The 27781-nt window shown below is 46.6% G+C and overlaps 1 long non-coding RNA gene across 1 annotated transcript in view; it reads left to right on the top strand.

Annotated features, from left to right (window-relative positions):
• LOC141095441 (uncharacterized) overlaps positions 1–27781 on the top strand; it is a 235257-nt gene that overhangs the window by 39242 nt on the left and 168234 nt on the right. The window contains exon 2 of the long non-coding RNA XR_012233387.1: positions 21016–21047. This is a non-coding gene — a long non-coding RNA (uncharacterized lncRNA). The remainder of the gene's footprint in view (positions 1–21015; positions 21048–27781) is intronic.

Here is a 27781-nt window from a genome sequence, read left to right as displayed (position 1 = left end):
ACTCATGGCCTATGCAGTACCACGCTATGACCTACCCAGTCGCCACTTCTCTCGAAAAGCCATCCCAGCACTCCACCATCATGTGAAAGACCGCATTGTCCATGCACTCAAGCAGTCAGTGAATGGAAAGGTGCACCTCACAACTGATGCATGGTCCAGTCGGCATGGCCAGGGCCGTTACGTGTCCATCACTGTGCACTGGGTTAATGTGGTGGATGCAGGGTCCACAGGGGACAGCGGTGGTAGGACAGTGCTGCCTAGCCCACGGTATAGGAAACAGTTGGCTGTAGGCGTTCCACCCTCCTCCTCCTCCAGAAGCGAAAGCTCGTCCACAGAGCGCAGTCGTACGAGCACTCCATCTGCAGCTGCCACTGTTGCACACGAGGTTTCCCCCTTTCGAGCAGCTAGTGGAAAGCGTCAGCAGGCTGTGTTGCAGATGATGTGTTTGGGCGACAGACACACCGCCGAGGTGCTGGCCGAGTACTTGAAGCGACAAATTGAGTCATGGCTGGGCAGTGTACATCTTGAGGCAGGCAAGGTAGTTAGTGATAACGGCCGTGATTTTGTGGCAGCCATAGCCCTTTCAAAACTCAGCCACATACCTTGCTTGGCTCACACCTTGAACCTGGTGGTGCAGTGCTTCCTCAAAAATTATCCGGAGTTAACAGCCCTGCTCCATAAGGTGCGAAGACTGTGCGCGCACATCCGCCGGTCGCCTGTACACTCCGTTCGTATGCAGAAGCTGCAGCGATTGCTCCACCTTCCCAACCACCGCCTCATTATCGACATTGCAACAAGGTGGAACTCCACCCTGCACATGGTGGAGCGGCTGTTCGAGCAGAGGCAGGCCATAATGCATTTGTGGGAGGATACACGGCCAGGCACTTTGAGAGCAGACATGTGTGCAGTGGTCGAAGCTGAAAGACCTCTGTAAAGTCCTTCAGTGTTTTGAGGAATGCACACGGCTGGTAAGCGCAGACGACGCCATCCTAAGCATGAGCATCCCACTTATGCGTCTGCTCATGCAAACTTTGACGCACCTTAAGGAGCAGGCGTCTGCAGCCAATGTTGACGAGAAGGAAGAGGTGGAGGGAATCCTTGATGACATTCAGCCATTGTCTGCTCAGGGACCTCTCCTGGACGAGTTGGAGGAAGAAGAGGAGGAGGAGGATGATGATGGGGATGATTGCTTAGGGGAGGAGGATGCATCTCGTGGGGCAAGTGAAAATGTTGGTGTGGCAAGGTCTGGTACAGGGTTTGTGCGTGACTGGAGGGATGTGGATTTGCCAGAAAGTGCTCCTCCAACCAGCACTCACAGTGCATCATTGACACCGGGAACATTGGCCCACATGTCAGATTATGCCTTGCGAATCCTAAAAAGGGACCCCCGCATTGCCAAAATGATGAACGATGACGACTACTGGTTGGCCAGCATCCTGGATCCATGCTATAAAGGCAAATTACAAAACATCATGCCACAGGAGAACCTTGACCTAATATTGGCTAATAAACAAGCAACTCTGGTAAATCGGTTGCTTGAGGCATTCCCAGCACACAGCAGCGGTGATGGTTCTCACACGAGCCGTACGGGCCGGGGGCAGCTTGGCAGAGGTGTTCGTGGTGCACACAGCAGAAGTGGCGTTGGAGACAGGGGTTTCATGACAATGTTGTGTACTGATTTTTCAAGTACCGCTCACACAACTGGTAATACAGCATCGATGGAAAGTGACAGGAGACAGCAGTTGTCAACTATGGTTACAAACTACTTTTCCTCCCATATCGATGTTCTCCCACACAGGTCATTCCCCTTTGACTATTGGGCCGCTAAACTGGACACCTGGCCTGAATTGGCACAATATGTCTTACAGGAGCTCGCTTGCCCAGCTGCAAGTGTGCTATCGGAAAGAGTCTTCAGTGCAGCTGGATCAATCCTGACAGAAAAAAGGACCCGTCTGTCAACCCAAAATGTGGATGATCTAACCTTCATTAAAATGAAATATGCATGGGTTTCCAAGGATTTTGTCCCACCTTCCCCTGATGACACATAGGGTGACAGAAAAATGGCTTGCTTTGGTCCACCTCTTCCTGGGACTTGACCTATTTCGCCTTTTGCATCAGCTGAATGTCCAACATCAACATATGCCACTCTCTAAAACTCCCTAACTGTGCAGCCTCCCCCCCCATGGCCGGGGTCACCACCTAGCGCACGACACCGTGCGAGTGCCGTTGCCCTGGACAGGTGGGAAGGCCGACTCTTGGGTGCGGGCACTGGCACAGGGTCCCTCATATTGCAATCAAGTGTCTCTGACGGTGTTGGTGCACACCCGCCGTCAGACACACCGCCGTACTATGAGGGGCCCAGTGCCAGTACCGATGCCCACGAGTGGGCCCTCCTTGCTTGGGCAGGGCCCCAGCATTTGCAATCTTTACCTCTCCCTGCTCCTCCGCTGTGTAGTCTGGGCCGTCAAATCCATACTGTGCCTGACACCATCTGAGCCTGCCTCCTGATGTATAGACATATCTTTTGAATGTGTACGCTATCCATACATGTTATCCGGGGATACGGTACCCTTTCTCACCTTTGTGCAATCACGTGCAAGCCATACTGGGCCTAACACCGTCTGAGCCTGCCTCCTGATGTATAGACATATCTTTTGAATGTGTACGCTATCCATACATGTTATCCGGGGATACGGTACCCTTTCTCACCTTTGTGCAATCACGTGCAAGCCATACTGGGCCTAACACCGTCTGAGCCTGCCTCCTGATGTATAGACATATCTTTTGAATGTGTACGCTATCCATACATGTTATCCGGGGATACGGTACCCTTTCTCACCTTTGTGCAATCACTTGCAAGCCATACTGGGCCTAACACCGTCTGAGCCTGCCTCCTGATGTATAGACATATCTTTTGAATGTGTACGCTATCCATACATGTTATCCGGGGATACGGTACCCTTTCTCACCTTTGTGCAATCACGTGCAAGCCATACTGGGCCTAACACCGTCTGAGCCTGCCTCCTGATGTATAGACATATCCTTTGAATGTGTACGCTATCCATACATGTTATCCGGGGATACGGTACCCTTTCTCACCTTTGTGCAATCACTTGCAAGCCATACTGGGCCTAACACCGTCTGAGCCTGCCTCCTGATGTATAGACATATCTTTTGAATGTGTACGCTACCCATACATGTTATCCGGGGATACGGTACCCTTTCCCACCTTTGTGCAATCACGTGTAATCCAAACTGGACATGAGAACGGCTGGCGAGCTGTTAAGCAAGCTACAGCACCTGTGGTTTGCTCACGTAAGTTTTTCATTTTTTCAGGAATGTCGGTTAGACCTAATTCCGGAACTGCGGTTGACCTGCACTTACTGGGATATCATCGTTCGCGAGTAATAATTGTAATCAGTGATCCCCATCACTAACGTTGTTCAGCGGGTTATCTGCACCTGTAAGCGACAAACGCTGGCCTTTTCAGTGTAGCGCACATGCAGCCACGGACATGTAAGGGCATGACACACCAGTTATTGGCCAATCTCATGTGCCAGAGCCTCACGTGTCCCTCTAGTAAGCCGGACTCGGACCGCGGGGCATGACGGAGTCTCGTTCGTTAACGGAATTAAGCTTGCAATGTGTGCATCTGTTCTGTAGCTGGCATGGTTGAGGTTGCCCGTGTTGAGTCAAATTACGCAGTAGGCTCCACTCCTGGTGGTGCCCTTCTGGACATTCCTTTAAGATTCAGCTTTGCAACCATACTGCCCACGTAAAACAAACACTTTGCCTTCATGAACGCTGTTTGGAGGGTCATGACTCGTGGGAATAATGCCGCCCAATCAGTTAACCTGCTAGAGAGATCCTTCGTTGCTCCCAAGCATGACATCACACTCCCTAGGAGGAAGGTAATGCCACTGTGGCGACCGTACTCCTGGGGCGACACAAGTGCACTGATGCCCAGCCACTGCTCGATGAATCTGCTGGTACATTGACCCAGACCACTACATTCCCCTCGCACGCTACCCGGCCTGAATCTGACCCTGATGAAACTCAGGTTACCCTTCCCATATACAGTTCCATCTTACATGGTGACAAAGAGGAAGCTGCAGATGAAAGTGCAGGTTCGGCCCACCCGCCATCAGACACACCACCGTACTATCAGGGGCCCTGTGCCAGTGCCGTCGCCAATGAGTGGGCCCCCCCTGCTTGCTCAGGATCACAGCACTTGCAAGGTTGAAATACTGTGCAGTGAGATGGAAGATGGGGACGACGAGGAGTCCAGACTAGTACAGGGATTCCCTAGCGAGGAGACTTATTTCATTGTTTTCAATGTTGGGACAGCAATTTTTGGGGAGCACTGTACTCTGGAGAATGATAGATGGGGCCCACCATACACTGGAACATTCCAAAGGTGGACATCAGACACTGGAGCAGCATTTACAGGGCCCATTATACACTAGAGCATTAGAAATGGGGCCCATTATGTTTGGAGCATTATTTGGGCCCATAAGACAGTGGAGCTTCATCTATGGGGACCAACATATACTGTAGCATTATGTGGAGCGCATCATATACTGTTTCAATCATTATATGGGACCAATGAATCTGTATGGAGAAATAGATGGGCCTCGTCATGAGATGTAAAAAGTGTAGTATTTTTCATTGTACTATACCGCTATTTCTCTGCCGTATCAGAGCATGATGAGTTGTGGTATGTGTTAAAGGGGCGCTCTTTCGCCCAGGGCACATGAAAACCTGGAGCCAGCCCTAACCCCCCCCCACAACTTTAGCCAAATAACCCCCATTTTTCAGTGCGTAACTTGTATTATGAAGTTAATTAAGGTTGACCATCTTAAGTAAGAAGAAATGATGCTTTTGGCATTCAAATGAGCACTGTAGGTGTGTTTCCTGTCCTCCTCTCACTGCTGACTTTTATTCCCCATTGACTTACATTGGGTTTCGTGTTTCGGGACGACCCCGACTTTTCCCTATAATCGGCCGATCTTGCTCAACCCGACTTTTGGAAAAGTCGGGTTTCACGAAACGAAACTCGACCATAAAAAACCAAAAGTCGCTCAACTCTAGTAGTCACCATATTTTTCGGACTATAAGATGCACTTTTTCACCAAAAAATTTGGGTGGAAAATAGGGGGTGCATCTTATAGTCCGAATGCAGGCTTATCAGCAGGGTTGCGGCAGTGGTGTCGTGGCGTCCCTTCCTCAGGGAACCAGCAGCAGCAGAAGTGTGGCGATGCTGAAGCTCGGTGTCGGCGGTGAGCAGTGCGGAGTGCATCATTGGTTTCCCTGCAGCCATCTTCCTGAAGCCGTGGGCCCCCGAGGCGGAGCATGCACGGATTTAGATCTCAGCTGGGCCTCTTGTGCTTCATTTTTCTGAGGCTGTAGGCTTCAGAAAAATGGCTACCGGAGGCCGCGCGTGCGCAGACCGAGATCTCGATGGCCGTCGGCTTCAGGAAAATGGCCACTGGAGGCTGCACATGCGCAGATTGAGATCTCAGCAACCCTCGGTTTCAGGAATATGGCCACCGAGAATCCAATGACGACATCAGCTCTGCTCACTGTGGATACTGGGCCGAAGCATAGCCACATTTCTGCGCCGGCACCCTGACGAAGGGACCCTGCTCCATGCAACGCACTCTGCTCTGCTTCACCACCGACACTGGACCCGCAGCATTGCATGGCTGGGATACCCCGAGACAGCAACATTGCCCCACTTCTGCTGCAGCCGGTTTCCTTAGGAAGGGATCATGCCTCCTGTGACCCACCTCTACCACAACGGGACTCTCAGTTAAGATACCTCAAATTCAGACGATGAGACAGACTCCCATCTCATAAAAATCTTTTTTTTGCTATTTTCCACCCCAAAATTTGAGGTGCGTCTTATAGTCTGGTGTCATAGAATCATAGAATCGTAGAGTTGGAAGGGACCTCCTGGGCTATCTGGTCCAACCCCCTGCTCAAAGCAGGATTCGCTAAATCATCCCAGTCAGATGTCTGTCCAGCCTCTGTTTGAAGACTTCCATTGAAGGAGAACTCACCACTTCTCGTGGCAGCTTGTTCCACTCATTGATCACTCTAACTGTCAAAAAGTTTTTTCTAATATCTGATCTGTGTCTCCTCCCATTCAGTTTCATCCCATTGCTTCTAGTCTTTCCTTGTGCAAATGAGAATAAAGTTGATCCTTCTACGATGTGACAGCCCTTTAGATATTTGTAGACAGCTATTAAGTCTCCTCTCAGTCTTCTCTTTTGCAAACTAAACATTCCCAAATCCTGCAACCTTTCCTCATAAGACAGGGTTTGCAGACCGGTCACCATTCTGGTCGCTCTTTTCTGAACTTGCTCCAGTTTGTTGATGTCTCATAGTCCAAAAAATACGGTATATCTAAATGTTATTAACTCGGAGCTGATCAAATTTTATATCATACATTGGAGTATGCTGCTAAAAAATTATTTGTCTTTGTGGATTGACTGTGTGATAATAAGGACACGGGTCAACTCTAAATTGAGGCCCTGTTACACATAACGATGTCCCAGCGATCCCACCATTGATCTGACATGTGCGGGATCGCTGGGACATCATTAGGCTGAACACTGGTGAGCTGTCACATAGACAGCCCCTCCAGCGATCAGGACCAGCGAGCAAGTTGGCTTCCAATGTAAACAGTGGGTATCCAAGAGCCGCGCGGCTCTTAGATACCCGCTGTTTACATTGGAAACCAGTGTCGCTGATCGCTGGTCTCTCGCTGCCACACACAGCGATGCACGCTGGCCAGAGGGAGACCATCGATCAAAACACGGCACAGGACGATGGAGCGCGATCAGCGATACCCGGCAGGGGGGCCGGTCGCTGATCCCTGTCACACACAGCGATATCGCTGGTGAGATTGCTGTGGCGTCACAAAATCAGCGATCTCGCTGGCGATATCGCTGTGTGTGATGGGGCCTTTGAAGCTTCTATGGGATGTGATTGAGATGGCCAACCATGGTGAGATTTTCATCCATTATAGCTCCCTCCCAAAACCAATAAAATGGCACATCAGTGGCAAATCCAACCAGGTTAGTATGGAGACACAATATATGGCAATTCTAAAGTTGGCCAATTGCAAGTTAGCCGATAGCCATCTCTCTCGACTCCCCAATAAATAGGAAAATACAATTCAGCACAGCCATCATGTGCCGTCTACAAGAGAGCCGCTGACAAAGTCCACTTGTAGCAGCTTATCTTCTTTCCGAGAAAAAGAATTGTCTCTTCAAATTCAACAGGCTAGACCTTTTCTTTCCAAATATAATGTCTTTAAGGAAAAAGTCACCACATAGGTTCCTGAGGTCAAAAATCATCCGAGGAAAACTGGTGAGTTTGGCTGACTTGTCTAATGTGTATTATGGTGGATTTAAGTCTAATTATGTTTAGTCATTTAGGATATGTTGTAGATACCACTTTCTCGTTACGGATAATATTTACTTGTAATTTGATTTCTAGGTATTTCAGGCAGCATTGTAGATATCGGTCTTCATAAGTGATACATTAAATGTCAAGAGATCTAAACAATAAGCACCTGTTGAGATCCCCACAGATGTCAAGTCCATAAAGACAAGGGTAAAAATTGAGGACTATAGTCTTCCGTCGAGACAAAACATGGCCAGTTCCTGGTCCTGGCTCATGTCACCATGTAGAACAGCTTGATTCTTTTGAAGCTCCTTCTTTTCTCTCATAGAATAAAAAGGACTTGTCACCTTTGAGATGCCCTCTTCCTTAATTTGCTGATGTTTAAGTCTCTATATTCTAGAGACCTCATGAAATTTATATTATAACCTTAGGCGTGGTCCTACATGTGAAAATACAATTATGTTTTTAGTTAAAGACATTTTTCCCTAGACAGCTCGCCATGTGGCCTGGCATGGTATTACAACTCAAAGTAAATCACATCCATCATATTTAAATGTATTAAATGCAAATGGTTAGAAGTTCTAAATCTGTACAACGCCATGTTTTTCCTATAACAATCACACCATTATTCTGTCTAGTTTTAGATCAGATCAATCTCCTTTTTATTTTTTTTCTCAAAGGATTAACCACATCGTTTGCACATGTTGCCTCAAAGATTAATCAATTTTGAAAGAAGATCTCAGTAATCTTCAGACAAAGAATTACACGTTTAAATGGGTCAGCTGAAGTGATTCAATGGGATCGGAATCTGTCCGTATGCCTCTAATCCCCAGCAGGTGACTGCATTGTTCGGCAAATGGCTGTTTACAATTTCTTTTCAAAATTCGCATTTTTACACCGTGCTAATAGTTTCCAAGCCATTGAAGACTGTTTTAAAATGCAGTGTGTCAGAAAATAGTTACAAATCACTGAATAGAAGATTGAAAATAATATAATAGCAAACTAATGAGGACAGAAATTGAGGCTTGATGTCCTTCAGTACTTTGTCACACTATATAACAATGGATAAAAAGTTGTGGATATAAATCTCTACTCTCCATAGCAATTTTGAAAACCACAAACCCCAACTTCCCACCATCGATGTACAATACAAGTAAGAGACCTGCCGACTATTTTTAACATTCCTTTTTCTACACTATGCATAGAAAGGTCCCCATGCAGTTATGTTTACCCTTATTTTTCGGCAATTTTCATTAAAGAGTAAGTGGAATTTCAAGTAATTTTTCATAATAAGCTGTCCTACCTGTGTTCAATAGAGATACCACTATATCTGCAATGCTGGTGGGTGTGGACCCACTGCGCCAGGGGCCAGGCTTATGTTGGAGTGATATTACTAAATATATACAGGGAACTCACTAAAGCCTCTCATGGTGAGGATAGGCTGATCCAGCGGTAGACACCAGTGTAACGGGGTCTTCTGTGCTGTAACACCTCTTTCATGACCATCCCGTGTTTCAGGAGGTCAACTCTGCTTTTCCTCACTTCTGGATGAAGGACGCTGGCTCGAAAGGCTTTGTAATATGGGAACATGTAAAAGATCTCTGCTTCTCCACGTATTTCCAGTGTGACAACATTTTACTCACCGGTCTCAAAATATATATACATACCGAGGACAGGACAATCAATATGTGGCGGGCCAGTAGATAACAGGCTCCAATTAAGATGCCACAGGTGGCCGGCAACCCACAATCATTTACCGTGGGATTTGCAAAGTTGGGGGGAGGTCAGAAGTGGGATATCTTTTACCTCTGCCCAGGGGTCGCAGCCGGTTGGTTGCTGCATTAGGAGTATGCATCTCACATTGCACCTATCATACATGCATCTCCTATTCGGGGTGCTGGGGGGTTCTGTAACATGGCTCCTCCTTTTCAGCGACGCGATCAGCATACACAGTCTGATCCTTAACGGATCGGCGTGGGGATGACCGAAGTCTATGGGGTTGGTACAAGTTCCGTTTTGTCGACTTAGTCCATCGGCGTTACCATTTTGTTTGCCGGGTCTGTAGTGGATGGTGAAGTCTAGAGGTTGTAGGGCTAAACACTGCAGTAATCTGGCGTTGTCTCCAGAGACCCGATTAAGCCACACTAGGGGATTATGGTCCTTCAGGAGGGAAAACTGTCATCCATACAAATACGGTTGTAACTTCTTGAGTGCCATACTACTGCCAATGCACTCCTTCTCGATGGCCACATAGCTTACTTCGCGGGGCAGTAGTTTCTGACTCAAGTAAGCTGCTGGGTGGTCTTGACCGTCCAGCCCGACTTGGCTCAGCACTGCCCCCAGTCCAAACATAGAAGCGTCTGTGTGAACAAGGAAACGTTTAGTTGGATCAGGTGCGGCCAATACCGGGGTATTTGTGAGGGCGTCCTTTAGCTGGCGGAAGGCTTCCTCACACTCGGGGATCCAGGTTACCTGGCGGGGGAGGTTCTTACGGGTCAGATCAGTGAGGGGCTTGGCTATGCTGCTGCAATTGGGGACAAATTTCCCATAATACTCTGCTGTCCCTAGGAACGCCATGACCGGGGTTTTAGTGCGTGGGGTTGGCCATTTGGCTATGGCCTCAATCTTGGCTGGTTCTGGTCGCTGTTTCCCACTTCCCACCAAATGTCCTAAATACTGAACCTCTGCTTTGCCAACGTGACACTTGTTGGGGTTCAAGGTGATTCCGGCCTTGTGGATCCTGTCCAATACTGTCTCTAGGTGATTTAGATGCTCATCCCATGTCGCGCTGTATATGGCACAAAATAGTCCTGGAGACCATCCAGAAGCTGGTCAGCCAGCCTCTGGAAGGTCGCAGGAGCATTCTTCATCTCGAATGGCATAACTCAAAACTGGAATAAGCCGAACAGGGTGACAAATGCAGACTTGGAAATAGAGTCAGGACTTAGGGGATCTGCCAATAGCCTTTGCATAGATTGATGGTAGTCAAATACTTTGCCCCTCCAGTCGGTCTAACAACTCATCCACACGCGGCATGGTATACGCATCTGTCACCGTTTTCTCATTTAGCTTGCGATAGTCTACACAAAACCGGGTAGTCCCATCCTTCTTGGGTACGAACAATACGGGGGATGCCCAGGGACTATCTGACTCTTCAATGACCCCTAAACGCAACATCTCTTGTATCTCTTGTCGCATCCCTTCTCGTACAGACTCAGGGATGCGGAAGGGGGGGTTGTTTCAAGGGGGTCTAATCCTGGGTCTCAACCTTGTGTTGTGCCAGGCGGGTGTACCCTGGTCTCTCTGAAAACATCCTCTGTCACTGCCTCAACAACGCCTCTGCCTGCTGTCTCTCCCGGGGCCCGAGGTTTTGTCCCAAGTGTACACGGTCCCATGATTTAGACTGAGTCCTCTCCAATAAGACATCAGGCAAGGGGAGTCCTGCTAAATCCTCTGCTTCGGGTGCACAGATGGACACGACCTCTTCAGGGCGCTCCCGGTAGGGCTTCAGCATATTCACGTGGAACATGCGGATAACCCTGGGGTCGTCACAATCGGCGACATTGTAGGTGGTGTCGGCTATTTTCCCTACTACCTGGTAGGGCCCCTGCCATGCAGCTTTGAACTTGTTCTGCCTAGTTGGTTCTAACACCAGGACCTTCTGTTCTATCTCAAAGGTGCGTTCTCTGGCCCTCCGATCGTACCACATGTGCTGGCGCCGTTGGGCCACCTGCATGTTCCCATGTACAGCCTGAGTCATCTCCTGTAGGCAGTCCCGGAATTACAGCACATAGGGCACAATAGGTATCCCTTCTATGGTTCTCTCCCCTTCCCAGTGTTCTCACACTAAGTCTAGGGGTCCCCTTACCCGCCTCCCGTATAACAGTTTGAACGGGGAGAACCCCGTGGATTCTTGGGGCACCTCCCGATAGGCAAACAGGAGGTGTGGCAAGAATTTCTCCCAGTCCCTGCAGGTCCTGGTAAAAGTCCCAATGAGTTTTTTTAAAGTTCCGCTAAAACGTTCACACAACCCATTGGTTTGCGGGTGGTACGGGGCCCTTCTAATGGACTTTATGCCGCACAGCTTCCTCAGTTGGTTGGTCACCTATGCTGTAAACTGGGTACCCTGGTCCGAGATAACTTCCTGGGGAAATCCAACCCGTGAGAAAACCTGGAGCAGGGCAGCCGCCACCGTCTCTGCCAGTATGTTAGGTAATGCAACCGCCCCTCTGGAAACCGTGTGGCATAATCTACCACTGTCAATATATAATTTTTTCCCTGACGGACTGGGTTTGGCTAACGGCCCTATCAGATCAACCGCTACTCGGCTAAATGGCTCCTCCACAATGGGGAGGGGGTGTAATTTGGCCTTGCAGCGATCTCCCCTCTTGCCAATGCACTGGCAACTGTCACAGGTCTAGCAGTACTGATGAACATCATAGGTTACCCCCGGAAAAAAGAAGTTTTGTGTCAGACGATGCCTGGTGCAACTGATGCCGAGGTGCCCGGCCAAGGGTATGTCTTGAGAGATTCGCAGTAGCTCCTGGTTATACTTCTTGGGCACTACCAGCTGTCATTTTATAGTGGGGCTCGTCCCTGTGTGGCGCTGCTCTGTAACCTGCTAGAGGAGTCTCTGATGCCATGCAAACTGTTCCCCTTCCAGTACTCCTCTCCCCTCCTGTGCCTTCCCACGATACCCCTGTAATGAGGGATCCTCAAGTACCTCCCTTTTAAACTCAGCTGGGGTGGCCCAAGAAATGTGTCTGGCTATGGGAGTACGTGTAGGGCTAGGGTGTCTTACCTGGGCCTCCTCTGAGTGTGATTCCGCCTCCGCAGCTCGAGCTTGTCTCCGGGTGGTCACAGGATAGGTCTCAGGCAGAGGAGCGACCAAGAATGCAGACAACATGGGCCCCAAGTCATTTCCCAGCAAGACATCTGCAGGCAAATCCTCCATCAGGCCGACCTCAACAAGGCCATCCCCAACTCCCAAGTTCAGGTAAATCCTGGCAGTGGGCAGTTGATGTATGGCTCCATCGGCTACACGGACGGCCACTGTCCGGTCCATCTTCTCTGGGTCCCGGACGAGATGAGGCTTCACAAGGGTCAAAGTTGCTCCGGAATCTCTTAGTTCCTGCATACGTTTCCCATTAACCCACACCGCCTGTCCATGCTGTTGTCGATTATCTACCCGGGCTGCCTGCACGGGGTCTACTTCATGCAGCACTTCCTCCATCTCTTGCATCCCCGGATTAGTCCTAGCCCCCAATGCTGGGTCAGCTTCGCCTTGGTAGTAGTGTACAGTGGCCCGGTTAATGGTAGCCGTTCCCGCCTTTGGCCACTGGGTAAGCTGAGTCCGGTTGGAACATTGTCTTTGCAGGTGCCGCAGCTGATGGCAGGTGTAGCATCGCGCCCCAGGGGGACTCTGGTAGGCCAGGGTTTTAGCTGGTCCCCCGACAATCTTCTGTGGTTTAGGGGCCTCCAGACCCATGGGAGGGCCCCTAGTGACAGTCTTTGATCCTGGCAACTGAGACCTCCTGGTATCATGATGTTCATCGGCCAGACGAGCGACCTCCTCAAAACTCATTGGCCGTCTGTCCCGAAGCCATTCTTGTGACTCGGGGTTTAGTCCAGTAAAGAATCGTCAGCACATACCGGGCCAAGATCACTTCTTTGACCCGCTCATAGTCCATGCAGTTCTCATCAGATAATGTGCGATAGACGTCTGCTGCCCAGCCTGTCAGCTTGCTAGCCAGAACCTGAACACAACCTCTGGCTTCATTTGATGAAGGGCACACTGCCACTCAAAGTCCTGCAGAAAGCCTTCAAAGTCTTCCTCTGCCTCCCCCAACTGTCGGAAGGCATTATACTGGATTTTTTGTGGCTTACTGCTGAGGGTACCCGGGCGGAAGCCAGAGCTCCCCCTGCTCGATGACTCTCCTCTCTCCGCTCTGCCATCTCCATCTTGGCTAGCTCTACCTTGGCTAGCTCTATTTTGGTCCTCTCTGCCATCTCCATCTTGGCTAGCTCTATCCTGGTCCGCTCTGCCATCTTTTCCTTTAGATCAGTACGCACATCAGCCATCACCTCTCATACGATCTCTACTGCAGGGTTTGGGTCATAGAATGCCAGTCTGCTCTTTACCTCCCTCTGGAATTCAGTCTCTTCCACGTTCACATTGGGAGGCGCTGCACAGTCGTGTTCCATGATGGCTGCTATCAAATTCGCTTTTGTTTTGTTGCTGGCGATTAACCCCCGAACTTCCACCAGGTCTTTTAATGTATTCCTCTTTAACTTCTGGTAGTTGTTTTCCATTCAGTCCTTTACTCCTATAGACGGGGTATCATATCCTGCCGCTGCCACCAGTGTAACGGGGTCTTCTGTGCTGTAATGCCTCTTACATGACCACCCCGTGTTTCAGGAGGTCCACTCTGCTTTTCCTCACTTCTGGATGAAGAACGCTGGCTCAAAAGGCTTTTTAACATGGGAGCATATAAAAGATCACTGCTTCTCCACGTATTTCCAGTGTGACAACATTTTACTCACCAGTCTCAAAATATATATACATACAGAGGACAGGACAATCAATATGTGGTGGGCCAGTAGATAACAGGCTCCAATTAAGACGCCAGACGTACATTACAATAGCCACAGGTGGCCGGCGACCCATGATCATTTACTGTGGGATTTACAAAGTTGGGGGGAGGTCAGAAGTGGGATATCTCGTTTACCTCTGCCCAGGGGTCGCAGCCGGTCGGTTGCTGCATTAGGGGTATGCATCTCACATTGCACCTATCATACATGCATCCCCTATTTGAGGTGCTGGGGGTTCTTTAACAACCAGGTACCACTCCAGGACAGTAGTTGGAACTGCATCAGATGACTGGAGGGAGGGACAGAGACTCATGTATGGGATACAGTTGAGCAAGACAAAAGGTAGGTCAGATGGTCAGAGGTTGGGGCAGGCAGCACAGGATCAGAATTCATAACCCTGGTCAGGAGCGGAGAGATTGTGATGGACAAGAAAGCAAGCTGAGTTGATAATGCTAACAGGTGAGCCAAACAGGAATAAGCCACTACAGCAACTGGAGACAGATCTACTAAAAATCTAACATCAATCATCTGATATATCATCTGCTGGGAAGTGATAGGCTGGGATGGCAGATCTCTGCAGAACTGAATGCATACAAATTCCTGCAGAGTATGTCCGCTCCCCCCTATGACTCAAAACAGCAGTGCTTAAAGAGAAGCACCTGGCAGCTCAGAGCGATGGTCAGGTACTGGGTGGAGCAAACAAAACACGTGATGAGTACAGCGGTGCTTAAGAGGTGTGACAGTCACCGGCATAACTACATCAAGTCATTACATCACTTAAACCTTGCAGTTTTACTATTTTTCCTCTCTGCAGCCTTTATCTCTTAGTTTTGCAGTTGACTCCGAGCTATTGGGAGGAGACTAGCTGCTATGATGATCCCTATACAGTGCACACAGAGAGGGATTCCTGGTCTAAATTCCAAAGAGAAACCGTAGTAGTATGTAGGAAATTATCAAGCAGTTCTTATTCGTCTGTATATAAATCAAACTGTGATGTGAGGTAAAAGACTTGTTAAAAAGCTGAGCACGATCTTTCCCTGTCTCTCTCTACCTGTTTTCTCACTCTGCTTCTGGGCTGTGTAATATGACACTAGAGTAAGCAGACAGTCCTTTCTATTTTTGCAGAGTGGATGATACATTAATGAGGCAGATGGGGTGATAGAAATAGTCCAATAAGTCTGGAAGGAACCATATTTTTCTGATACAGTATATTGCATATTTTCTTATATTAATCTGTACTATAAGTTCCATAGTTACATAGGTTGAAGAAAAGACCTTGAGACATCAAGTTCAACCTTTCTATGTCAGTTATACATTTTTTGTCAGTAAACTATCTATAGCCCACAATGTTACGTGTACTGAGGAAATCATCCAGCCCTTTTTTAAAAGCTGTTATAGTAGTGTCTGCCATTACTACCTCTTGTGATCGGGCATTCCACAGTCTGACTGCTCTAACTGTAAAGAACCCTTTCCTATTTAGCTGTTGCAATTGCCTTTCTTTCACCGATAATGAGTGCCCCTTGTCCTTAGTATTGTCTTTGAAGGAATAAGCCATGTACCAGTCCTCTGCACTGACAGCACATACTGTATAGTTATACTTGTTGATGAGATCTCCTCTGAGACTTTTTTTAAGCTAAACAAGCCTGACTTTTCCAACCGTGAGTGGCCACATAATGTGTGAGCGTGCACGCTATGTCTGCCATTGTTTGCCTCTCGACTCCGTGCTCCGGAGCATGCGCACATCTAACATGAAGGTGGAGCTAGACAACCAGAGTCATTGCGCATGCCTGGGGAGCGGATGGGCAGTGCGCATGAGCAGGATTTGATACGTGGTTACCGTGACTTTGAGCCAGTCACGGCAATCAATTGCAATGCTGTGGGCATGTCTAATTTCAAAAGTACACTGAATGATCTGTGACTGTAAAGAAAAAGTCAACACCCCTAAGATTGAAATAAATATTATGTGAGGGAATTCTCTAATAATATAAAGTTTTTTAAACCTAATACTTGGTGATTTTCTTTGACAAAAACACGATAATGATGCTCACTTGGACCAGTTTAATAGCCGAAAATGAGGTGACAGGTTCACTTTAAGGTGATTAAATATATAATGTAACCTTAGACTGCTCTTTTATCTCGATCCATGAATCCACACGTCTGTTTCTCGGTTTAACTTGTCATACTACCAGGGCTCGTTTCTGGCCTGATATGATTCTGTTAATGGACCATGCATATTTTTAATGAGGAACTGGTGGCGGTCCTTCCAGGTTGGCAGCGCTCTCTTTCACTGGTGCCAGTGAAGGCAGCCTCAAAGCCTGTCAGGGTTGTGAGCAAGTGTTGTGATCCGTCAGTGACTGCATGGGCCACATCCTCTTAGTCTCCGTGCCTCCCAGGACCCGTGTGGACAGTGGGTATATGTGTAAAACTGCTCCATGCCGAGCTTACGTGTCCCCAGTGCGGAACGACACATTAGTGCAAGTGAGGAGACCATACAATGTGATTTTGCTTACGTAATAATGACTTCAGATGGGGTGGCAAGGTGTGGGTTTGTCACATGTGGTGGCAGCGGAGGGATTCTGCATGATCTTTTTGGTGTCTTCCTTCACAAGTGGTGCTAGCACTGGAATTCTACATTGAAAGTTTGCTTGTAGTCTTTTACCATGCAGACATATAGAGCTAGATAAGTACTCTGAGCAGAAAACTGCATTTTTTCTTCAGTGAGAATACAATATACCAGCAAGGTAGTTGGAACATTTCAGAATTTCTATAGTTATATTTGATTCTTGGAAATCTGGGAGACAATCAATATATTCACTGGAAATTCGAAAGTAAGACCACAGATGCCTCTTTCTATCACACATGCTTGACAAAAGGCTAATTTGCCTGAAATTTTGCCAATACAGATAAAAGAATCGATTCTAAATTAATTTAGATAGTTAAGAATTTCCCTAATTTTCTGAGTTCGAGCGAATCTGAATTTTGGCAGATTGACTTTGCGCTAATCCACTGAAATGGCAGCCAGTCAGTCACCATTGTGATGGCTTCTGAGGCAGGTTAAACAATATTAAACTTAGTTATGAGTAAAAAAAATTTTCTGCCCTAAACAAGTGAGCATTATGGGATTTCTTTTTTAATATGTGCATAATCTTCCATTGTTTTATTCTACATGATTATTGACTAAGTTGTAACTACTTTTATTTGTTGCTGGAGGACATCAACTTTTGGATCAGTGAAAAGTAAACTTGACGCTCACCATAATTGTCCCACAGCTGCTCCCCACTTGATCCTCTGATTAACTCCTATTTCTTCTTCTTTTCCCTCTGGTTCTTCACCAGCATTGTTGACTAGGTCCCATACTGTCATGTCAATGCAGGGAGTGAAAGCCTTCCATGAAAATTCAATTTGCATTAAATTTATTCAATGCAAATCAACTTTTGCCCCCACTAAGTTGAGCAGATGTGCCTTAATTGAATTTCAGGAGATTCCCTCAACTTTATTTGCAAAGTGACTTAAGCCCCCGTCACACTATGCGAGATCGATGCTGAGTCACAAGTTTTGTGATGCAACAGCGATCTCACCAGCGATCTCGCTGTGTGTGATACGTATCAGCTACCGGCCCCCCCACCGGGTATCGCTGATCGTGCAGGAATGTCTTGGACATTTTTTTGATCGTTGGTCTCCCACTGGCCAGCATGCATTGCATGCATATAAGCAGATGCTGGGAGCTGTTATCCTAGGTAAACAGCGGGTAACTAAGCTCCCACCGCGAGCACGCTAGTATCCAGGGTACACAGCGGGTAACTAAGCGACGTGCGTCGCTTGTTACCCGCGTCATCGCTGGTCCTGATCACTGGTGAGAGCTGCCTGTTTGACAGCTCACCAGCGATCATGTAGCGACACACCAGCGATCCTGACCAGGTCATATCGCTGTCGGGATCGCTGATGCATCGCTTAGTGTGACGGGGGCTTTACATTTTAGCCAAATTAGGATCTGTCTTAATTTTTGGATTTCCTCAGGATATGAAGGAAGTAGACCCCCTGGAACACATCTTTTATACCCTACAAGTATAATATTGATAACTGTTGCCATCCTTGGATGTAATCAACATGTCCTTCAAAGCACAGCTCAAAGTCTTAATTGCATGGTCATCCTAAACTTCTGATTTGCGAATCTGCCTAGCTAGGCATTCACATATTCAATTTTCTCGGCATGATGAGGAAATTAGGTCTTGTAAACCAATAGGTGAAAACTTTTTAAGTTTTTTTTTTTTATACTTTAGAAGGAAATGTTTTTAATTATAAATGTCTATTAGTCCGCTACCAAATTTTTGAAGTTTTAAAATATATACTTTTTACAGTATATGATTAGTAAGAGGTTAAGCCTGTAGGATACGATGCATGACATATGTCCTAGCCTAATCATAAGAGACTGCAGAATCGCTGTTCGGCCACTCTTGGCCTCAATATGGTTATCCGTAGTGGCAGACTACTTGAGAGGCGCTGGTTATCATTGACAGCATGTGATGACCTGTTACGCAGAATGCACTTAAAGAAAGTGTTCCTTTTGATCTATGTATTCTTGAACATCACAGGACTTGGAGACCAGTTGCGTGTAAATAAATTGATTCTGGCATGGGGCATTATAAGATGATTACCTCAGCTTCTGTGTTGGACTCATTGAGATAAAATCCTTTCTAAGAAACTAACATTTTCCTTATAAACCTCGAGGGAAGAAGAGATGCAAAAGTAATTTAGCCAGTCTCCGTGAGCCCAGAATTGAATCCTTAGGTCATGAACGTCAATCCTCATATACTGTCTGAATTGCTAAACCCCTCATTGTTTTTCAGGTAGCTTTATAACTGACTTTTTCCATTTCCAGGACTGGTGATAGCAGTTGTGATAATTTAAATTAAGGACCTAGTAGGCTTTGGTATCGATGAAAATATTCTTGTAAAATGATATATTTCAGAGTTGTTGGCATTTTATTATTACGTTTCGTTCATATATTGCTTTTCATAGATTTTGTTTTGTATTTTAGTATGAGTCTATAATTTTACCATCTTGGAATTAGTACAGTCCTGGGTGTTGTTACATTCTTGACCAGGATATCCTGGGCTCTGCTTCCTTCACCTCTGTCTGCTGCCCTCTGTTGTGTTCCACATTCGGTTTTGCAGGTAGCCCATTGTGGCTCACTGACATCATCTCCATCATCCTATTTGAGGCCCATTTGGACTCACACCTGCATCTTAGGATTGTTATTCAAGACTTAACTTTGGTGTGCACCACCTTCTGTGAACTACGTACTTTAGCTTGCTTCACTTCATTCCCTTCTGATTTCCATTTCATCTATCCTGCTGCTCCCAAGAATCCTGTGTGTGCCATAAACTCGCTTCCCAAGTATCAGCCTTTCTGTTGTGAGCTCATCTGTTCATTCACCTTTTGTGTCTGAGGATCTCCCTCTTTTGGTAAAGGAAGGTAGTGAGGCTGATTTGGATGAAAGAAACCAAACACCTGATCAGGTGGATTGTGACTGGGTAAAGGGAACTTCAGACTGGATATAAGGCAGCCGACGCCCTTCTGAGTGGCTGGTGATTTCTCTGCTGGATTCTTGGAGACCAGTCTGATTCCCGCTTCCCAAAGATAAGTTTTTGCTCTGCTATTGAACTTATTAGTTTTGGTTTTGTTTACCTTGTTTTCTGAGTTCAGCCATCCTCGACTGGGGGCGTGCTGGATTCTTTTTCCTTGATCAGTGTTCTCTTTTGCTCTGCTTTCATAATATTCTGAGTGCTGATATAGGGTTTGAAGTCTAGAGACTTCAGGGTCCTTTTTGCTTATCAGTTGTGTTGGTAATATTTTTAGCAGGGTTTTCTCGGATTGCAGACAGCAGCTTTTCTGTCCTGTCCTTTTTAGTTAGCTTGGGCCCCATCGTTTTGCTCAACCTATCTTTCTATCTGTGTTAGTGTTTTCATCTTGCTTCACCGTCATTATATGTTGGGGGCTGTCTATTGCTTGGGGGTCTGCTCTGGGGCAGTCAGTTTTTCCCTTTTCTCTCTTTAGGCTTATTTAGATCTCCGGCTGTGACGAGGTGTCTAGGATCACCGTAGGAACACTCCACGGCTACTGCTAGTTGTGTGATAGGATTAGGGGTCTGCAATCCGCTAGTTTCCAACCTCTCTGATTTTCTGGGCTGAGCTTGTGTTTTGTTTTTTCCTCCTCGGTGACTCAATCATAACACCTTTCAGTTTCCCCAATACTCGTCCCGTGCACCCACCAAAACCTGGTTCATAGTGGGTTCACTTCAAAAGGTAAGCCTCACAGGTGTGTTGTCCTGTAATGAAAAATTTCCAGTCTGCATGACTATTGAACGACCAATTCAAGTCATATTGGACATTCTATATATTTGACAAATAAAATGTTTATTTTTGTCTTCCAAAACCCCCTGTACCCAGCCACAGTGCCCTTATTCATGAGAGTTAGTGAGTTCTCCTTTAATGGAAGTCTTTAAACAGAGGCTGGACAGACAACTGTCTGGGATGGTTTAGTGACTTCTGCATTGAGCAGAGGGTTGGACACGATGACCCTTGAGGTCCCTTCAAACTCTAATATTCTATGGTTCTATGATTCACCCTTTCCTGGTCCATCACATCTCCCTATGTCTGTTATTGTCTACAGCACACATGACATATCGACAGAGGTGCAGCCATTGACTGAACTCGGCAGCTCTACGAGACTAAAGCCCTGACTAAAGCCTTCTAAATAGGGTGTATGTCCATAGCAAACACTTTTTCAAAGACTTCAACTCAAGGCAATGGAGGATCTCTTCGAGGCTTGCTAGTTATCATAACACTCTTTTCTCCATCTCAACTTTTGAAAAAATAACTTGAAGAAGAGAAGTTCTTTAAATTTACCCCTTATCAAAATGCATTCTTATTTCTATCAGTTTAGCCAAATTACAAATGTCCTGTCTGACATTTTCGTAAAGTAAAACTTTTTTTTTTATCTTCCCCATAGGCAAACGGAATCGACAGGAAACACAGTAACAAGTAAGTGTCTATTTCAGGCGAACAACTGCATCATGTTGATTCCTCTAATCAGATTCCAGAAGGTTGTTTTCTTGCTTAGTCAATTTTCCGTGTCTAATTTAATCAGGGAAGTTTACTGTTCTTCATCACGTAAATAAGCTTGTTTCATAATGTTGCATGCAAATATTTTTTTTCAACTATTTGCGCAGCACAACAAAACAACACAAGAGTACAGAAGGCAGGAGACGTTATTCCGATATTCAAGTGCAATACCAGACCTTGCCCATGCAAAAAAAGTGGCGCTATTTTTGTTTATAAAATCTGTGAGTGTAAATATTGACACTATTATTATTCATACTAACTACTAGTTGCTTAGAAATGCCAAATTCATGTCCATGTCTCCATAATTATGCCCTATGGATGATGGGACACATTTGTGAAAAACTGGATCTGTCAAAGTTATGTTGAGAGAAAATAATTCAGCTCTCCTTGGTTTTGAAGAGAACATTGTTTAATGGTGCAATCCAGAAAACAGGGTTTCATCCAAGGTCATCCGAGCATGCCGTCCATTCATAGCGCTTTTCTTATACTTCAGTTCTCTAGATGGCAAAGATATGATGAAGGTCCGAAACGTTGTGTTTTTGAAACAGCAGAAGTGCCGCACATTTTCCTCTTGTTTAATATGGCATGGTTCCCTCTCATGCACCGTCTGATACAGAGTGATGTGTATCGTCTACATAGTTCATAAACTTAAAGATAGTCTGTCAAAATCAAGCACAGCCGGCAAGCAGTTCGGCGCACCTTCCCAACTGCCTATTTTTCATCTATCTTCGACCTTCTCTTGCTAGTGCAAAACCAAAGCTGTCAACAAAAAAAAGGAGAGTGCGGACAGATAGAAATCAAGTAAGTGGGAAGGGGCACAACTGTTCAGCCATGGTAAGGTGCATCGAGTGCCCGTTCTTGGCTCGAAAAGTAATTTTTACAGTATATTGCCAGATTCAAATCATAAAAGCTTATTTTTTTTGTTTTTTTTTTACTATGAGTGCAGATTGATATCCGTCATATGCTGTCCTTGCTAATGGCGGCATATTAAAGGCATTGGCTGGGACTTAAATACTGAAAACTTATCAATAGAATAGATCATCAATATGAATATCAGTGAAAGTCCAACACCAGGTATCCCCACCGATCAGTTGATATCTGCTCTGGCCGCTGACAAGTGTTCAATTCATTTCCCACATGGATAGATCATCTTCGACATGTAATCTCCGGACTGTAGGTATTCTGTAACCTGTAAACTTGATATGCTGGATATTGAGCATTGTCATTTCTATATATTGTAATTCCGGTATGAAAAATACTATGTGGTCCATAGCAGCACTTTGATTGAGGCCAAAAGTTCATCAATACCTTCAGGAGCAAATGCAGGACATCTCGTATTTTTTTTATTTCCATTTTTCCTTTGTGTAAAACAAGTACCGGTAACTTTGCAATCTACTTTCTGTTTAAAGTCTTCTCCATTCTATAGAAAAAACTGATTTTTTTCATCGTATTTGTGACGAGTCAGCTTCAGCTGAGTCGACTTTTTCTTTAGAGTGGACCCTCTGGGTCGTGGCACCCACCCACCGAGGGCGAGCTGACCTTGTGAGGAACCACCCCCTATACAGGGAGTGTCAGGGGCAAGACCAAGGGGGTGAGCCACCACGATTGCTGGAACCAGACAGCCAGCTCAAGGAAGACGTAATGTGAGTGTCTGACGACAAAGGATGTGCAGGAAACAAGACAAGACGTGAGTTCAAGGTATCTTCATTAAGGCAAACGCAGGGTAACATCAGGTGCAAGACGTGATAACACAGGGAAAACATAGCAAGGTGCGTGCGAGGGCACGCCAAGGTCCATGGCATGGTACGTGCTAGATGGCATGCCTGGGTACAGGCAAGGGCATGATGACGTCGGACTCCGGACAGCAGGCAACGATCAACAGGGTCAGGTCATCAGGTTCCGGAGCTCTGATGGGGATTGGCAGGATCCAGGCATCCAGCAAGCAAACCAGGGTTCAGGCAAGGCGGCACGACAGTGTTCAAAACATGGTGTGTGTTAGGGAACACGCCAGGGTCCAAGGCAAAGTTCAAGACAGGGTGCATGCTAGGGGCACACCGGGGTCCAAGGCAAGGTGCGAGGCAGGGTTCAACACACTAGGCATGGTGCGTGTTTAGGGGACACGCCAAGGTTCAAGGTCCAAGGTAAGGTCCTGCACGTGCCGAGGGACACGCCAGGGTCAGGGTACAAGGCATAGTCCTGTGCATGCAAGAGGGCACAACAGGGTATAGGCTAGGGCCTGAGAGTGCAAGAGGGCACGGCAGGGTACATGGCAAGACCTGCGCGTACTTTTACAGAAGCACTGGGAGGTATGCCAAGGGGCAGGCTAGGGCCTGCGCATGCTATTAGAGAAACACGCAAAGCACAGGGCAGAAGCAGCGTGGGTGCAAGGAAGCACAGAGAGCATGGCTGATGCACTGGCTAGCTGGTCGGGCTGAGGCACAGACAGACGGGCAAGACTGAGGCGAACCCGGCTGAGGCATAACAGGCGACACAGCTGTCACTGGCCGACGAGCACGGCTGAGGCACAAGCAGGCAGGCAGGCACGGCTAGGGCGGGCACGGCTGAGGCACAGACAGGAGGCTAGGGAAGGCCAGGTGCATGCAAAGGGCACACGAAGAAACAAGGCAAGGCTAGGCAAAGTAAAGAACAAGGAGCGGAACATAGGCAGAAGCACAGAGCCGGTTCAGAGAGAGTAAAGGACTAGCAGCGGAGCGTAGGCCAAAGCCCAGAGCCGGGTCAAGGCAGAACCTTGAGACTAGACATGGAATGTTCTAGCGAGCACCAGAAGACAGAGGAGTAAGGAAAACCAGGCAAAGACAGGGAACATGAGAAGTACTACAAGGCTCAGAATAGCAAAGACCAGACATGGCGAAACAGGCAAGGCAGAGAACTTCGGAAGTACTGCAAGGCAAAGCATGGCAAGGACAAGACATGGCGAAAACAGGCAAAGGCAGAGAACAAATGAAGTACTACAAGTCCAAGGATAGCAGAGACAAAACATGGCACAAAAAACAACACAAGACATGGCACGAGACAAGAGGCAGAATACAAGCACAGAGCATGTGCAGAGAAGCACTACAGGGCAGAGTGCAGGGGCACAGAATACAGGGAGCGACCGAGCAGACCAAGCAGCCATGCAGGGAAGCAACATGATACTCAGGCCCCGACCATAGGAAGGGGCAGTCTGATATAGGGCATTAGCCCCTGCACTTCCGGGTCAGGACCAGGAGAGGACTTCCGGTTCAGTTCCTCCAGGATCATCGAGAGCATTGCTAGATCAGACTGGGCTGGACCACAGAGAAGGTCACATGATCAGGGCCTCCAAGACCATTGAGAGGATTGCTGGATCAGACAGTTCTGGAACATAGGAAAGGTCACATGATCAGGGGCTCCAGGAATACAGAGAGGATTGCTGCATCAGACAGTGCTGGAACATAGGAAAGGTCACATGATCAGGGGCTCCAGGAACACAGAGAGGATTGCTGCAGGCAGAGCAGAGACGGCTGGTCACACAGCAACGGCGTATAGCCATGAGGTAAAACACACATGCGCACTGGCAATGGCAGGCAGCCATGAGATGAGGCGCACATGCACACTGCTTCCAGGGATCTTGCAGCATAAGACATAACGGGCATGAGAGTTCAGTGCACGTGCACACTGCTCCAAGAGTCATGCGGCATACCAGACATGGCGGGCATGATAGTTCGGTGCGCGTGCACAGTACTCCAGGAGTCATGCGGCATAACAGACATGGCGGGCATGACAGTATTGTATACTGCTTGTCTTTAAGCAGTGGCCTGTCTACTATGGAAGGAACTTGGTTCTTGCAAATTCTGTACTGTAGAGCTTGCAATTGTTGTTCTGAGATTGTTTGTTTGAATTGAGGGATCAGGTCAACTGCATCACCCCTTCTTGCCACATCAGAGAATGCAAAGTTTGGTCAAGTGGCGCAAGCAGGAAGGCAGGAGGCACAGGCATAAGAAACCCATTACATTTTGTCTCTTCAACTCTTCCATTTCATTCTACACATCTTTCCCCACTTTCTGGAAATGGACCTCCTTGGTTATCAAGGTCTATGTTGACTTCTCTTGTGCCCATGGTGTTGCACCTAAACTATTGTCTCTCCAGCATTCTGAAATCAATGAGCCATCTAAATATGGTCCTTCAAAGCTTTTCTTGGCCATCAAGTGGTCAGAAATCAGTTTTGTCTATCTTGTTATTTTCTACGTTTCCGCTGTCTATAGTTATTAGTCTAGGTGGGTTTTGTTGGTTTTGAGGTTCCGTAGTGAACACTCTGTTAGTTATGTTCATGGTGCTTTGCCCAAACTGTTTCTTTTTTCCCAACCTTATGATAGCAATGAGTTTCGACCTAGGAGAATTTCCCAACAACAGGTCATAAATTATAACCTTTTAGCTCTGCAACTTTATGGCTCATGATAGAATATAACAGGAAGCCCTAGAAGACAAAGCTCTTAAATCATCCCCACTTTACAGGGATATTCAAACAACGGCAACACTTCTGCCGCATCCGTCTACATTATCTCCCCTTGACAGCTTAACAAAAAACAGAATTCCCTGCAGAAGACTGGCACATTAATATTGTAGTTTAAATGCAACATTTGTTTTTTATTCCTTTGGACTAAAGAACAGCACGAAGAACGTGAACCTCAATTACTTAAAATGGGATTGTATCACCAGCGACTCCTTGATTTGCTGAATCTTTAAGAAAAAAAACATTTCTTTTAGCATATGGCCCATAAAAATATATAACAAATCTTTTCTATGTTTTCCAAGATGACGGGAAGAACGGAAAAAAATAATAATAACAAAAAGAAAGTCTGGGGTATTGCTGTAGATCGTGAGGCATGAGACCGAGGGAAAGTGAATGCTGATGAATTGCTTTGCCTTTGATTGGTTATAAAGTAATAAAAAGTAAGTGAATATTATTTTTCCGTTTTAGTGTGTCAACAGAAAAATGTGCTGCATGCTATAAAACTGTTTTTCTCTACAAGCTACATATTCCGGAAGTTTTAAAACTGATTGCCCATCTGTTTGGGAATATTATAACTTTACACTTTCGAAACTTATGACAGAATACGCGGATGATTTTGACTATTAAAGAGCGATTACATGGAAGAAATATTGCGCGGATTGTCGAGCAACACGGCGCCCGTCATTGTAAATAATTCAAAAGGAATCTTACTCATTTTAGTCGTCGCCATCTTCGGAGATTCCATTTCAATTTTCAGTCTTCTGTATGTTTTACAAAAAAAAGATTGATGAACTTAGCGAAGTACTAAATCTATGAGATCCACAAATCTTCTATGTGCAGTATTTTTTTAGTGGAAGCGATCACTGTCCCACCCAGATACGGCCTGGGCCTGGCATTTGAAACCACACAGCTTTATGCTGTCACTATCCCCAAGAACCAGATGGGATATATTACTAATATTCCCAAGGATGGAGGAAAGCAAGATTTACTACAAGACCAATATTTCTAATGATACCCGTGGCCTGCTGGGGTAAGATACGGAGTCAATAACTTTACTGTTATGAATGAGTCACCGAGGAGGAAAAAACAAAAAGCAAGCTAAGCCCAGAAAACCTGAGAGGTTGGTAACTAGCGGATTGCAGACCCCTGATCCTATCCACAACAACTAGCAGTAGCCGTGGAGCGTGCCTACGGTGGTCCTAGATGCCTCGTCACGGCCGGAGAACTAAATAAGCCTAAAGAAAGAAAGGGAAAATCTAAACTGCCCCAGAGCAGACCCCAAAGCATTAGACAGCCCCCAACATGTATTGTCGGTGAAACAAGATGAAAACAGACACAGATAGAAAGATAGGCTGAGCAAACGATGGGGCCCTCGCTAACTAGAAAGGACAGGAAAGAAAAGCTGCTGTCTGCAATCACGCAAAAAACCCTGCCAAAAAAAAAGTCCAACACGTCTGATAGAAAAAGGCCCTGAAGTCGCTAGACTTCAAATCACTATATCAGCACTAAGGTATTTTCTGAAGACAGAGCAAAAGAGATCAACTGATCAAAGACAAAATGGGGATTCAGCCCAGTCCCAGCCAGGGCTGGCTGAACACAAAAAAAGTAAACCAGACAAAAACTCATATGAACAATAGCAGAGAAAACTTAGCTTTAGGAAGGCAGGAACCAAACTGGAAACCAGGAGCCACTGTCAGGAAAAGTCACCAGCAAGAAACTAGGGAGTCGGCTACCTTAAATCCAATCAGAAACTCCTGATGTCCAATCGCAGTCCTCTTCCTCAGGTGGCCGGTCTCTGCCATTTAGATCAGCTTCATTACCTCCCTTCACCAACAGAGGGAGTCCAGTTAGAGAACTCACTACTCCTCTGTCAGCACAGCCAGCTCCATAACCCTCACCAGAAGCCAGAGGCAAACCCGAAAATGAGCTCACAACACTTTATGCTCCGTCACAACTCTTAACAGTATGAGCGTCTTGAGAAAACTGATTCTGCTAACAATGTACCAAACAAGGCTGCCCATGGCCAGACAGGCCCTTCCGGCATTTGCCAGAATTTCCAGATGGCCAGTCCGGTCCTGGTCCCACCTAAATGTGCAGAATTTGACCCTCACTACATATTGGAGCAGATTTCCAAACTTTTTTTAAGTTGAAAACTTTTAGC

This window comes from Dendrobates tinctorius, unplaced genomic scaffold (genome assembly GCF_039654945.1).
Source record: "Dendrobates tinctorius isolate UK_male_01 unplaced genomic scaffold, ASM3965494v1 ptg000009l, whole genome shotgun sequence".
Classification (NCBI taxonomy): Eukaryota; Metazoa; Chordata; class Amphibia; order Anura; family Dendrobatidae; genus Dendrobates; species Dendrobates tinctorius.
The sequence above is the reverse complement of the archived record's forward strand: the minus strand, read 5'-3'. Positions and strand labels throughout refer to the sequence as shown.